Raw genomic sequence first — 13,473 nt, 5'->3', positions numbered from 1 at the left:
TAAACTACATTTAAAACTACAATTCATTCAAATATTTTACATCAAGTACTATATAACACAAACAAAAATATTTTCGGTCAAAGTTATACAAGAGAGACTTGAAAAATCAAATCAGGACAATTATAATGGGACGGAGGGAGTAATAAAATATAAAGATAAAGATATATTTAAATTAAAAACCAATACAACCCCTACGAGCCCAGTTGGTACAATCTGCGAGAAACAAGTTGTGAACACGAGCCATAAATTAATACATGATCATGTTGGCCTTCAAGCATGACCATGTTAGCGCTGATCTCGTGAGTTGCGAGCATCTAGATCACAGTCACGTGAGCCGTTTAGTGACACTCCAACATGCGGTATGAAATTATCAAATATGAGGAAGGTGTTATCATCTTTAAAGGTAATTGCCAATGAGAAATGATTCAATTAAATACTAAATTTCATACCAGAATAAACAAAGGAGTTTGTTTTGGGTTCACTAAACACAATGAAAATGTTAGTGTGTATTAATCATCCGTAGGTGAGAAAATTTTTTATTTAAATTCTAAACTATGAAGTGGGAACGATGGCCGAAGAAGGATTAAATAGATAGTGACTTTTGACGATGAAGCTTGATTTAAAAGAGGTCTAGAGCCTTACAAGTTACAAGTTAAATAAACGCCTTAGATTGAAATCGTGTGCAATGTGGTTTAATTAAAGTCTTGACATTTGCCAAGAACATGAATTATGACAATAGGATGTGCGTCTCAAGATGTCATAAAAATATGAAAATTAATTAATGTACGTATTTGGTGACTATGGTTGGAAACTTGAGGTAAATTGACTTAGTAATGAGTCAAAGTGATGTGGATCATTATACTTTTTTTGTTTTGAATGGCAAATATCATTATACTATTAGCTTAATTGATCATATAAATTGTTGAGTGTTGTGTGAATCTTTATATGAAAGGAATCAATTTACATATATATATATATATATATATATATGGCGAGGATCATCAGAGAACTCCATTTTATGGAGAGAACTAGAGAACTAATAGTGAAGTATTTTTAATTTAATTAAAAAAAATATTTTTCAAATTTTTTTTCTTTCATCCTTCTTATATGTTGTTATTCTTCACCACAAAAAAAATATAATAATAAAAAAATTAACGAGTAATGCATATATGCAATGCACCGACATTTTTATAATGCATATGTGCAATAGTGTGCATTTTGATATTTGAAATAGTGTTGAATAGCATATATATAGGTGTTTGTATTGTATATTTGCAATAGTGTTATATTATATACAAAAATAAAAAAAAAATCGATATAGTGCATATGTGCATTAATGTTGTATTACATATATGCAATAATGTATTTTGCATACAATTATTAGTGTTGTATTTCCATATATTCAATATTGTGTATTAGATAATGTATTTATGTTGTACTATATGCAATAAAACACTATTTTATATATAAAATACACATTAATGCACATACGCATTACATCGACGGTTTTTTTTTATTATTTTTTATTTTTTTTAATTTTTTATTTCTTTTAGGAACAATATCATCTTATTAGAAGGAGTAAAGAAAAAAAAATCACAAAATCATTTTTAAAAAATAGTTAAAAATAATTCTTTACTAGTTCTCTAGTTTTCTCTAGATCCCACCCCTATATATATATATATATATATATATATATATATATATATATATATAATATAGAAAATGGTTCAAATAAGAATAATGAGTTTTATAAGAATGGTAAGAACCAACAAATTTTTGACACCTGGCATTAAAAATAATGGTGAAAAAACAATATTAGGAAACTATGTCCGTTATAATGATAAAAGAGTAATTTTAGGAAACTATGTCGGCTATTAGTAAATTTAAATCTTAACCATTGATTAACATGATTCGATGGTTATTATTTATTCTTAGTCTTCTTAGGAAACTACTTCTTTTTAGTATAACTCTCCCCTATATATATATATATATATATATATATATATATATATATATATATATAGGGAGAGGATCATGAGAGAACTTTATTTTACGGAGAGAACTATATAACTAATAATAAAATATTTTTAATTTTATTAAAAAAATATTTTTAAAATTTTTTTTCTTTCATCATTCTTATATGTTGTTATTCTTCACCACAAAAAAATATATAAATAATAAATAATAAAAAAAATTTACGAGTAATGCATATATGCAATACAACGTCTTTTTTTATAATGCATATGTGCAATAGTGTGCATTTTGATATTTGAAATAGTGTTGAATAGCATATATATATAGTTGTTTGTATTGTTTATTTGTAATAGTGTTATATTATATACAAAATTTTAAAAAATCGATATAGTGCATATGTGCATTAGTGTTGTATTAAACATATGCGATAATGTGTTTTGCATATAATTATTAGTGTCGTATTTGCATATATTCAATAGTGTGTATTGGATAACGCAATTGTGTTGTATTGTAAGCAATAAAACACTATTGTATATATGCAATAGCATTAGTGCACATATGCACTACAGTACTACACCGATAAGGTTTTTTTTTATTATCAATATCATCTTATTAGAAGGAGGAAAGAAAAAAAAAGCACGAAATAAGTTTTTTTGAAATAGTTAAAAATAATTATTTACTAGTTCTCTATTTTTAAGAGGAGTTCTCAATTGAGAACATTGAGAGCCATTTCTCATTCTTCTGAATTTTCAAATAGTTCTCACATATCCTGATTATATATATATATATATATATATATATATATATATATATATATATATATATATATATAATCAGGATATGTGAGAACCATTTGAAAATTCAGAAGAATGAGAAATGGCTCTCAATGTTCTCAATTGAGAAGCATGAAAAAATTTGTTTTATAATTTTTTGAAAGGTTTTTTTATTGGTCTAGAATGGTTCTCAACGTTCTCAATTTTCAAATTCTTCTCTTAAGATCCTTACCTATATATATAGGATATATATAGGGGTGGGATCAAGAGAGAACTCATCTTATAGAGATAACTAGATAACTCTATTAAAACCATTGATTTTACATTATCAATGGTTGATGATAAAGGAAGGGGAAAATAAAATAAAAAAATAAAGCTGTGTTTTTAATGAGGGGGTAAAATTGGAATTGACTTAAATTTAAACCTGTCATTATTTCTTTTCTCACTCCATCGTTCCCTATATCTTTCACCCGATCTAGACCTAATATATAGTATGTTATATTACATATATGCAACACTAATCTATTACCTACATATATAGTATGTTGTATTACATATATTCAATACTTATATATTAGATGCATATGAAGTCTATTGTATTACATATATGCAGCATTTTTCTGGTACGCACATATGCAATATGTTGTATTACATATATGCAGTAGTTATCTATTACATACATTTGCAGTCTATTGTATTGGATATATGCAGCACTTATAATTGATTGGATTGAGGTGTGTTTGCTAAGAAGCATATGAAATGTTTCGGGGTATTGTGTTACCTGTTAGGCCACATATTTTTACTGAATATCTTATATCCTTGACTGTCTTATGGATAATATATCATGGAAATATATGACAGTATATAAAGGATTAACGATCCTTGGTATTTTATGTTTACTAATAATTGCATTTAAATATGGTGATATGTTAGACCGGTACATCAATTTCAAGACATATTAGCATCAATTATCCTTGTGGAACTTCTTGCAGCAAGAATATGGATAAAGGATCCTAACAAAGTATGGCTGGTTATGGACGAACTATTTAGAAGATTGAAGTTCAAATTATATCAACGGCCGTATGACTTGTTCTTCCGGTTATTGCGCTGCTGAACAACTATACGCACGTGGTCAAGGTCATGGAGCGGCTAAGTGGAAGACTTCCGCATAGTTAGGACTTATTGTTATTTATTTTTATTATTTAAATGAGATATGATCGAGCTAGAAAGACACATGTATTCACACACACTTAAGAGCATATACTATTATTCTCTCTACTCACTAGCTACTATTGTAATCTCGATCGTATACTCACCACCAATTGTAACCTCTTTTTCGATATCAATAAACTTTGACGGTGATAGTTTTCACCGTCCGGGGGTTTTTTTTGCCGGAGATTAAGATAACCATACACTTGACGACCAAAGGTTATCCCGTTGATCATTGACTAAGATACTTCGACCAAAGATTATATCGTTAATCCTTGACCGGAGTCATTTTACCAACGATTGCCTCGATAAGTTTTGACCAAAAGTGAGACTATCTTGGTTAAGGGTTTTTTCCCTCGTTACTAAATCATTGCGTTCATTCAGACTACGATTACACACTCCTCATTGTCACGTTAGCACCTTACCTCACATTTAAAAATTTGGATACTTGATCCTTAGCAGATTTTTGTTCAAAACAATTTGGCGCCCACCGTGGGGCAATTGGTGCTATAATCCGAATTATCTTCTATCAATTTTCAACCTTTCATACCCATATCACTATCAATGTCCTCTCAATCAACCTCTACTTCGTCAACCATGCCCTCATCAATTCCTTTCTCATCGAGGACCATGCCACCACTACCTCCGCCAATCACGGGAGCACAGAGGACTGCTACTTCAGGAAACAAGACGCAAACTCCAGTCTTCCAGAGCTCAAGAACCACAGCTGCTACCCCGGCGGTTAACACTAACAATGATGTTTCATCTATGTTTTCGCAGGTTAAAGCATATATGGAGCAACAGAACAAGACTAAACAGAGGATCCTTTGTGAGATAGAAGATCTCAGGAAGAATAAGAGGCCAGCGGAAGATGTCACTCCCCTAGTGCCCACGATGTTGGATTTCACTAGTCCAGGATCCCTAGCTCAACCAACTCAGGGACCCTCAATCTTTCATCCAGGATCCTCTATCCTGCAACCGGGGTCCGTGGGACAGTCAGTTCAGGGATCCTCAATCTTTCAGCCAGGATCCTCTCTCCTGCAACCGGGGTCCGTGGGACAGTTAATTCAGGGATCCTCAATGTTTCAGCCAGGATCCTCTATCCTGCAACCAAACATGACAAGCCAACAGGTTCAATGATCCTCACTCTTTCAGCCAGGATCACATATCCTTCAACAAGGGTCCGTGGGTCTGAAAGCTCCAGGATCCTCACAACCCCAATAGGGCTCATCAATGGTACCACCGGGTTTGGCTGGGTGGTATGCTCCAGGTCCCCATGCTTATCAACCTCAAGCATCCTTTGCTCTGGATCAAGGATCTTCCAGGATGCAACATATACAGTCTTCTGAAGTTCATTTTGGAGATATAATCCCCATGCAAACCATAGCTTCGGGAGGACCCACGCCTATTGCCGACTCATCTTTTCCCAGATACTCATCAGGAGTACCAAACGCCACACAGCAAAGAGGTAACTGGTATGATCCTATATCTTTAGATACTAACCATGTTCCCATGCAGGATCCATGCATCAACCAGGCCATGGCTAGGGAGTTGCAAAAGCTGAAGGATATGATATCCAGTGTCCCGGGAGTGATACGTCCAATTCCTGAGATACCAGAAGGGAGCCATAAGCTATCCAGATCCGCTCCGCCCATATGTGATGCTGAGATTCCGAAGCGATTCCAAACTCCCAATATGAAGACGTATGACGGGAACACTGATCCAGAGGAACATGTTGCTCAATATAGAGAAAGAATGGAAATTAATCCAATCCCGGAAAGACTCAAGGAAGCCTGTCTTTGTAAAGGATTTGGAGCCACATTGACGGGAGCTGCACTAAAATGGCTGCTAAGTCTCCCGCCTTTCTAGGTCACATCTTTCTCTCATTTAGTCAATTTATTTAACACTCAATTTTCTTGTAGTCGGAAGTTTGAGAGGTTAACTAGTGATTTATATCGTATTATCCAACCTAGTGATTAATCTCTTAGGGATTTCGTTACAAGGTTTGGAAAGGAAGCTCTGGAAATCCCAAATCTTGATATGACTACTGCTGTTGAAGCATTCAAGATGGGAATTCAAAAGAGCTCCTCGTTTTATGATGATTTAGTGATGACTCCATGCAGGACTTTAGATGAAGTCAGAAGCAGAGCATTAAGATACATCCGCTTGGAAGAAGATAAAAAGATCTAGGATCTTCTTGGGGGACAAACAACCGAGAAGAATAAAGGATCCTGGAACAGGAACAACAATGCAAAGCCTTACGCCAAGTTCAACAATCAGAACGTGCGAGCAGTAGAAGAAGGGGATGAAGATGAAGATTACCCTTGCATCTCCGACTATTGTTTCTCCGTAGATACTCATGGCTTGATTTTTGCTATGAAGGATCTAGGAGAAAATGCAAGGTGGCCCCGAAAGAATGAGAAGGTCGTCGGCTTTAAAGACAAGTCTAAATGGTGCGCTTTCCATGAACACTTTGGCCATGCGACAGACGAGTGCATTGGTTTAAGAAAAGAAATCGGGTATCTCCTGAGCAAGGGTCACTTTAAAGAACTCTTGGGAAGAAAGAAATCCAAAACCAAGGATCTTGAAGATCTTCCACAGAAAGCAACGCCACCGCCTCCGGATGCACATGTGATCAATTTTGTCTCCAGAGACTATGAATTATTTCGAGGTTCCTGTACCATAGAAGACAATCCCATAGAAGAATTCGAACTGGACGATGAGAAATGACCGCTCATCCCCACTACTCAAATGACCGATCAAAGAGTCTTTTTCACCTCAAGGATCCAGGATCCTCATCTGAAAAAGTCCGATGCGTCAGGGGTTAACTTTATATCGGGGGGTTCGGACATATGTGGAATTTCATTCTCTGCAGCAAAATGATTAGCAAAAGAAGTCAAGAAGAACAACGGAGACCACCCAAAAGTCTCCACCACATTAACTACAGATAGGAGAATCTTCTTTGACGAAGAAGACAAGCTGAACATCCAAGATCCTCACCACGACGGTTTGATTGTTACATTATTTATTTCTAACCATTATGTACGCAGGATCCTAGTGGACGGGGGCAGCTCGGTTAACATTATCCAACATGAGGTCCTCAAAAAGATGAACATCCCGGACACAGAAATTATTCCCAGAACATCGGTGCTAGTCGGTTTCAGTGGTGAAACCAAGAAGATATTGGGGGACATCAACCTTCCAATCTATATCGTAGGGTTAAATTCTTACCAAAAATTCTGTGTTATAGATAGCCTTTCTTGTTGTAATGTTATTCTAGGTAGACCTTGGCTCCATGGAATGAAGGCCGTAGCTTCGACTTATCACCAATGGATCAAGTTACCAACCCCTTGGGGAGTAGTGAAGATAGTAGGTGATCAGGCGGAGGCTAAAAACTATTACTCTTCATCAATGAAGCCAACAGCCAAACCAACTGTAGCATAGCAACTACAGCAACATCCTAGGAACGTGCTGGAAGCTAGGGAGAAAGACCTTAAAGAAGTATCATTGGACCCAGAAGATCCAGAAATAAATGTGTTCCTAGGATCCAAGATCCCCAGCAAGACCGAGGAGGATATAGTATCCTTCTTAGGGCGAAGGTGATCTACCTTTGCCTTCAACCACTCAGATATGACAGGTATTTCAAAAGAGGTAATTACTCATAAACTCGGCCTTGATTTATCTATTAAACCCGTCCATCAGAAGCAAAAAAATTATCTCCTGAAAGGAACAAGATCATACAAGAAGAAGTTGAGAAACTTCCTAAGGCCGGTATGATCAGAGAGGTTCAGTATCCTCGATGGCTAGCTAATGTGGTCGTAGTTTTAAAAAAGAATGGAAAGTGGAGGGTATGTGTTGATTTCACAGATTTAAATAAAGCATGTCCCAAGGATCCTTTTCCGTTACCACATATAGATGCCATGGTGGACGCGACGGCTGGATATGATATGCTCACTTTTATGGATGCTTCCTCTGGATTCCAACAAATTCAGATGGAACCATCTGATCAAGAGGACACGGCATTCATGACTCCAACAGGTATATATTGTTATACTGCTATGCCTTTCGGACTAAGAAATGCAGGAGCAACATATCAAAGGTTGGTCAATATGATGTTCAAAGACCAATTGGGCAAGACTATGGAAGTGTATATAGATGATATGGTGGTAAAGTCCAAGAAGGCAGATGATCACCTCAGAGATCTCGAGGAAGCATTCAATATCCCTGATCAGTACAATATGAAACAAAATCCATCCAGATGCCACTTCGGTGTCAAGGCTGGAAAGTATCTAGGGTATATGGTCACAAAAAGAGGAATTGAAGCGAGCCCAGAACAGATCGAAGCTATTGTCAACCACAAATCTCCTGCAAATGCAAAAGACGTCCAAAGATTAACGGGAAGAATAGCAGCTTTGAATAGATTCATCTCGAGGTACTCTGAGAAGTGTAAAGACTTATATGATATCCTGAGAAAGAACAAGAAATTCGAGTGGACTGAAAAACATGAAGCCACTCTCAAGGCGCTAAAGGATTACCTATCCTCAGCCCCGGCCCTAATGAAGCCTGTGGATGGAGAATCCTTGTATCTTTATCTCGTCGTGTCAGGAAATGCAGTGGGTGCAGTCTTGGTAAAGGATCATGAAGGTGAACAACATCCAGTATACTATGTAAGTAAAAGCCTTGTAGATGCGGAATCCAGGTATTCTCATTTAGAGATATTAATCCTTGCACTTATTATGGCCTCTACTAAACTAAGGCATTATTTTGAAACTCACCCTATTATTTTGACAAATAACTATCCTATAAAGAATGTGCTTAGAAAACCAGAGTTGTCAGGTAGAATGGCTAAGTGGGCTGTAAAGTTGAGTGCATACGACATCCAATACGAGCCAAGGACAGCAATCAAGTCTCAAGCTTTAGCGGACTTTGTGGCTGATTTCACTAGTGACCTACAAAAAGAAGCTGACTTGGAAGTACAAAAATTGGACGAGACGAAGGATTCTTGGATACTCTTCACAGATGGAGCATCCAACGTGAGAGGAACAGGACTAGGGATCCTACTGAAATCGCCACAGGGGGACATATTACCCCAGTCCATAGGTTGTGAGTTCCAGGCAACAAATAATGAAGCAGAATACGAAGCTTTAATCACAGGTTTGCAATTAGCCAAAAGCATGAGGATCGGGTATCTTCAAGTTTATGTAGATTCTCTATTGATAGCTAACCACTTTAACGGCTCCTACGCTGTTAAAGGTGAGAAACTAATGAAATATTTAGATGTTGTGAAGGAGCTGTCAAAATCCTTCGAAATATTTAATATTACACAGGTACCAAGAGAAGAAAATGCTGGGGCAGATGCCTTAGCAAACTTGGCCTCATCTTTGAAGATTCCTGAGGATTTGAAAATCCCAATAATCCACATTCTTACGCCAGCAATAGGAGAACAAGAAATTGGAGAGATAACAAAAGATAAAGAAATCGTGCTCTGGGATCCTATATCCTAAGACAATAAAGGATCATGGATCCATCCTACCAAAACCTATATTCAAACTGGAGAAATTCCAGCCACAAAAAATCCCAAGAACTTCAAGCTCAAGGTATCCCAGTATATTTTGTTAGATAATATGGTGTATAGAAAATCTCTTGCAGGTCCATATCTAAGATACATCGAGGATCCCGAGATACAAGAGGTACTTAAGGATTTTCACGAAAGAGATTGCGGCAATCACACTGGTGGAAGAGCGTTGTTTTCCAGGATTCTCAGAACCGGGTATTTCTGGCCAACGATGAAAAGAGACGCAGTGGAATACTCTAAAAAGTGTGACGCTTGCCAGAGACACGCGAATATCCTTCATCAATCAGCGGAGCCTCTATATCCTATATCCTCCTCATGGCCTTTCATGAAATGGGGTATGGATATTGTGGGCAAGCTACCCAAAGCACCCGGTGGAAAGGTTTTTATGCTTGCTATGACTGACTACTTCTCCAAATGGATTGAGGCAGAAGCATTTGTACAAGTCCGTGAAAGGGAAGTAATTTCTTTTATTAAACGAAATATTATAACTAGATTTGGTATTCCCGCTGAAATTGTTTGTGATAACGGTTCCCAGTTTATTTGAAAAAGAACTACAAACTTTTGTGACAGTTGGGGCATCAAAATGATTACTTCGACTCCAGTTCACCCTCAAGCCAATGGCCAAGCAGAATCTAGCAACAAGATTATTATCAATAATCTAGAAAAGAAGCTAGGATCCAAGAAGGGGAAATGGGCTGAAGAACTTCCTTATGTTCTTTGGGCAGATAGAACTACACCCAAAAATGCAACAGGCCAGACACCCTTCTCCTTGGTTTTTGGATCAGAAGTAGTAATCCCAACAGAAATGGTGGTTCCCACTGCCAGAACCAGCATCCGTAATCCAGAAACTAACAGTGAAGTTCTCCTTGAAGATTTGGATACTATAGAAGAACTCAGAGACCTAGCAAAAATCAAAATGGCATCGTATCAACAAAGGGTAGCTAGGGCATATAACAAAAACATCATAATCAGAAGATTTCAAGAAGGAGATCTAGTGCTAAGGAAAGCCTTCCAAAACACCACAAATCCGGCTGATGGAAAATTAGCACCAAATGGGAAGGACCTTATCAGATTGAGTCTGAAGCAGGAAAAGAAGCATACCATTTGCTCACAATGGAAGGCAACAGGTTACCAAGAGCTTGGAACGCCATTCACCTCAAGAAATATTTTTTCTAATCAGGATCCACTATCTAGAGAGGATATAACATCCAGAAATAGGATCAAGGATCCTTAAAGTGGTAACATCTTTCTGATCTATTATGCTATTTAATTTATTATTACTTCTTAACTTTTCTTTTTTTCCAAGGTTTAAGTAACCATGCAGGATTATTACGAGTCACTTGATGTTCAAGGGGTTGGCCACCTCTCCGTTGCAATTAAGGTACTTTACTATTTCCCTTGGCCTTGCCCACGTTTGAATATGATCCCCGACGGTAATATTCCCAAAGGTTTAAAGGTTTTCACCTTTCTCACGATCGCCAGTTGCGCACGTTATCCAATGTATAGTTCGGGGCGGCGGGACCAGTACACTTTCAGTGGCTGACAATTTCGTTGTCTCCGGCTATATGGAGGATTCTACGATTTATGGTAGACGTACCATATCCTAAGGTTTAAGGGGTTTTCACCTCTTCTCAAGGGCCTTGTCGCCAGTTTAATCTTAAGGTTTAAGGGGTTTTCACCTCTTCTTAAGGGCCATGTCGCCAGTTTAACACCAGTTTACACGGGCTTGTCCCCAGATTACACGGGCTTGTCCCCAGTTGCACGGGCTAGTCCCCAGTTTGTTGGGCTTGTCCCCAGTTTATTTTTGGGCTTGTCCCCAGTTTAACGGGTTTAACCCCAATTATTAACGTAAACTATTTGCAGCGAATTTTCTAAGCTTTTACTAAAGATCGAGAGATTGAGGATCCAGGATCCTAAAGCTATTCCCCGATGAAGCATAAATGTTCAATATTTCGGGTAACTTAGCTACGTGGATAGAAATCACTAACTTTTCTATCTTATTTTCAATTAATTAATACTTTTTTTATAAATTTATCATTATCTTTTGTATTTTCTCAACTCATAACCAATTTCAAAAAATATTAAAAATTTTGGTTTATTGGATTTTAATAATTCCAATTGATTGATATTTGACCGATAATAATCCGTATTTATTTTATCGCTACTTGTGGTCCTAAATTTTAAAAAGTTGGCCTAGTGGTCCCCTATTAAAAAGGACTTAACGACGTTATACTTTTTTTTCGGAATTTCGAACTAATTTTTAGGGCTTTTGATCGGAAGGAGGATACAGGTCGATTGATGTAAAACATAGCTCTAAAAAGTGATACTGCAATAGGAGAGACCAAGTTTATAAGGATAACTTCACCCTTTAAGTGAGAGATCTAGTTTTCTTGTAAAATAATAGCATTATATATATATATATATATATATATATATATATATATATATATATAGGAGGGTTATTTTGAGAACCATTGTGAGTTTTAAGAATTTTAAGAACTAAATTTTAAACCACACATTTAATTAAATGATATGAAATATATGGCTGAGATTAAATTTGATTATAAAATGAAGCAGAAGAGAAAATAAGTATTTTTGATAACTACACAAGTTTAAACGTTAGTTACACATGTGTAAAAAGTCGATTCGGTGTGTACAAAAATACTGTAATTTTTTGTACATCACTTACACTTACGTATTACACATGTGTAAAAAAAATTCGAAAAATTTTTTTTACGTTGAGTTCTTTCGAGTTCTTAAAACTCAAAGTGGTTCTCAAAATAAATCAATCCTATATATATATATATATTTGGGAGTAGATTTTTATCCTCAGGATTGTTCACGTTTTAGGGATTTCAGCCTATCCTGCCGATACAAGTATTGTGAGGATTATATTTTGCTAATCCAACTATCCTTTATTGTTTTGTTTTTTTTTGCAAACATAGCCATGTGTTTAATGTGCTACTAAAGACGTAGGTTTGCAACGGTTATTTATGAAGCTCAATCAATTCGAATGTGTGAAGCAAGGGATAGTGGAAGACTTAGTCTAGGGTTTATCCCGGATTTCTCGGAATTTTAGTTGTAGTCTTTTATTTATTTAAACGAGCTGAATTGGTCATTTAGAACACACACCTCGCACTCATAGCTACTGAAACTTATTGTAACACTTAGCAATTGATCTATTATCAGCTTTAACACTTGTAATCAACCTGTTTTATTATTAATAAATATACGGTGATAGTTTTCACCGTCCAGGGGTTTTTTGTTCCGGCGATCCTCAAGATCAAGGGATTTTTCCCACGAAATTAAATCATTGTGTTCACCATATTTTTGATCAAGCACTCTACCTCACATACGAATTTGATCACAAAATTACTTTGTTAATTTTTGACCGAAACAATTTGGCGCCCACCCTGGGGCAGACGGTGCTTTGATCATTATTAACCCTCAAATTAAACCCTACTTTAAACATCCACAACATGTCTTCCAAACCGAATAATGTTTCCTCTTCTGCCGTAGCTTTAGATTCCTCTGTGAGGCTTTCTATGCCTCCTCCTCCTGCGGGTGGTATCCCGAAGAAACCTGACAACACTCAGAATAAACCTGCTACTCCCGTGTTCTTAGGATGGAGACCGTCTCCCTAGGATCCCATCAGGGTATCCAACAACGACCTTCTGTCTATGTATAGACAGTTACAGGAACAGATGGATCGCCCGAACAAGACCAACCAGATGCTCGTGAAGGAACTGGAAGATATCAGGAAAGCCAAGAGGCCGGTGGAAGAATTCACACCACTAGTCCCGAGATCTCTGGATTTCACTCCTCTAGGATCCACAGGATTGGTGCGTCCGGAGTCGACCATGGCATACAACTCTGAATCCTCATTTTTCCAGCACTCAGGGTCAGCAGCATTGCACTCATCTGGATCCCAAAGGTACTTGC

General features: G+C 36.7%; 1 long non-coding RNA gene across 1 annotated transcript in view; it reads right to left on the bottom strand.

Annotated features, from left to right (window-relative positions):
* Nucleotides 1-3,954: 3,954 nt before the first annotated feature.
* The window catches only part of LOC143609034 (uncharacterized), a 52,754-nt gene continuing 43,235 nt past the window's right edge, over nucleotides 3,955-13,473 (bottom strand). The window contains exon 2 of the long non-coding RNA XR_013149409.1: nucleotides 3,955-7,622. This is a non-coding gene — a long non-coding RNA (uncharacterized LOC143609034). The remainder of the gene's footprint in view (nucleotides 7,623-13,473) is intronic.

Source organism: Bidens hawaiensis, unplaced genomic scaffold (genome assembly GCF_021521415.1).
Source record: "Bidens hawaiensis isolate Kalapana, Puna unplaced genomic scaffold, B.hawaiensis_p1.1 tig00000001_1, whole genome shotgun sequence".
In the NCBI taxonomy this organism is placed as follows: Eukaryota; Viridiplantae; Streptophyta; class Magnoliopsida; order Asterales; family Asteraceae; genus Bidens; species Bidens hawaiensis.
The sequence above is the reverse complement of the archived record's forward strand: the minus strand, read 5'-3'. Positions and strand labels throughout refer to the sequence as shown.